Here is a 2,443-nt window from a genome sequence, read left to right as displayed (position 1 = left end):
AGAGTTTTAAAATTCTGAAACTATAGCCATAATGACTATGCTGTTATTGTCATTTTGAATAATAATTACTTTTACTAATTCATATTATTGAAAATAAGATAATTCTCTTTCAGAGTTTAGCAATCTATCTCTTGACTTGTTAGCCCTCCAAAGAATATTGCATGAGAATTACCAAATGCAAGTCCCCCTGAAGATCAGCCCTGGTCATCTGAAAACCTTGCCCATCTGTACAAGACAATGTCCTCTGATGCCCAGTAAGACTCCCCAGCCTTATCAATTCTCCTTTGTACCACAGAAGCTGGAAAACCTAGAAATTACATTTCCCAGGACTCCTTGCCATCAAGGCTTTGGCTGGACTCTGCCAGTGAGAGGTAGTGCCATGAGATTTGGAAGATGGATGAGAAGGAGAAGATACTGTTTCTGGGAAGCAGCTGTGGGCTTCCTAGGTGCTCTCCTGAGAGTTATCCACTGTGTGCTGCTGACAGCTGAGGTCCTAGTGCCAGCTTCACAGGGATTCCTATACTTACAGAGTCTTCCCGATCCTTGCTTCCAGCCCTTCCAATGGTGCTGTAGGCCTCTATCTCCCTATTTAAATTCACTTCCAACCTGAAATACCTCAAGTGGCTTCTAGTTTCCTGGCATAACCCTGACTGAAACCTCTCCCCAAATAATAAACCATCAATAATGAAATTAAGTGCTCACTTCGGCAGCACATATACTAAAATTGGAACGATACAGAGAAGATTAGCATGGCCCCTGCGCAAGGATGACACGCAAATTCATGAAGCGTTCCATATTTTTCTCCTTCTTCTCTCTCTCTTCCCCTCCCGTAGCAGAGGCTCCATTGGAGCAAAGATGGCCCGGGCGCTGGGGATGGCTCCTTGGCCTCTGCCCCAGGTGCTAGAGTGGCTCTGGTCGCGACAGAGCGACGTCCCGGAGGGGCAGAGCATCGCCCCCTGGTGGGCAGAGTGTCGCCCCTGGTGGGCGTGCCGGGTGGATCCCGGTTGGGCGCATGCGGGAGTCTGTCTGACTGTCTCTCCCCGTTTCTAGCTTCAGAAAAATACAAAAAAAAAAAAAAAAAATGAAATTAAAGCAATCCATAAACTAATATATACTAATTACCTACTATGTTCAAAACACTGTTTTGGAGATTAGAATGGCAAGATAAATAAGAAATAATCCTTTCCCTTGAAGACTGTATACTGTTAGATTTTGTAAATATCCATTAAATAAATAAATAGAAAAATAAGAACCAATAAGAAAAATAAATTTTAAAATGATAATATAGATAAAGTTCAAACCCAAGGCCACGATATTCCTGGGGTCTGAAATCCTCTTACTGTTTAACTATGGACTGTCATTGAGAGCCTCTCAATATGTTCTCCTAACCTTAGTTTCACGCTGAGGAAGCAAACATGAATTTGGGTAGGACCAAGGTCAGCCAATCCTTGGTGGCTAATTGAACCTCAGTAATAATTTCCATCTGTAAAATGGGTACACAAAACCAGGATTCAAAATTGTTCAACTTCTGCCTAGCTGCAAAGTATTTAACAAATGTGGTCCAAAGTAAAATATTTTGTCTCTCTTCATATGTTCCTCAAACATTTAAGGATGTCTATGGTAGATGGACTCCCAGATGGCCCCCACTGCTTCTCACTTTCTGATATTCATGCCCTTGTACAGACAGGCCCTTTCCACTCTAAATAGGGCTTACCTGTATAACTAATTGAATGCTGTTGGAATATGTGTGTATGTGACTTCTGACACTGTAATGTCCATCTCAATCTCTCTTAGATCACTCACTCTGGAGAAAGCCAGTTATAATGTTATGAAGATACTCAATGGGGAGGTCAATCTGGTAGGAAACTGAGGTCTCCTGCCTACAGCCATGTGAGTTGGGCATCATAGAAGCCAGCACCTTGACTGCCACCTCATGATGAACCCCGAGTCAGAACCATCCTCCTAAGCCACTCCCAAACTCCTGACCCACTGAAATTGTGTGAGCTAAATGTTTATTGTTGTCTTAGACCACTAATTTTTGAGTAATTTATTATATTAATAATCGATAACTAATACATGGCCCAAAACACCAATTCATAGAAATGCATGAAATCTCTCACCCTCTCCTTTCCTTCAACACTCCACACTCCTGGGAGGCCCTCACCTTTCTGCTTTAATAGAACCTTCTAACTGGTCCTCACTGTTCCCTCAGGTTATGCCCACACCCCTTTGCCCTCATGACACCGCTGCATGACATAGTCCTGACACATCATGCCTTCCCACAGAGAACAGCCCCTTGGGAGTTAAACTTCTGTTCTCATTGCTTTGCTCTTGAAAGTCTTCCTCTGCTGTTTTTATCTTTTCTACCATCAGAGGTGAGAAAATGAGGGAGTAGAGAAAGATGTTAAGTGGACAAAAGATAAGGGATGGCTTTAAATAAGTT

The 2,443-nt window shown here is 42.6% G+C and overlaps 1 non-coding gene across 1 annotated transcript; it reads left to right on the top strand.

Moving 5' to 3' along the window:
* Nucleotides 1-694: 694 nt before the first annotated feature.
* On the top strand, nt 695-801 carry LOC136332628 (U6 spliceosomal RNA). The gene has a single exon (XR_010730795.1). It is a non-coding gene; the product is annotated as a U6 spliceosomal RNA (small nuclear RNA).
* The last annotated feature ends 1,642 nt before the right edge of the window (nt 802-2,443 follow it).

The sequence above is a fragment of the Saccopteryx bilineata genome, chromosome 3, assembly GCF_036850765.1.
Source record: "Saccopteryx bilineata isolate mSacBil1 chromosome 3, mSacBil1_pri_phased_curated, whole genome shotgun sequence".
NCBI classification, from domain to species: Eukaryota; Metazoa; Chordata; class Mammalia; order Chiroptera; family Emballonuridae; genus Saccopteryx; species Saccopteryx bilineata.
This window is presented reverse-complemented; position numbering and strand designations above follow the sequence as displayed.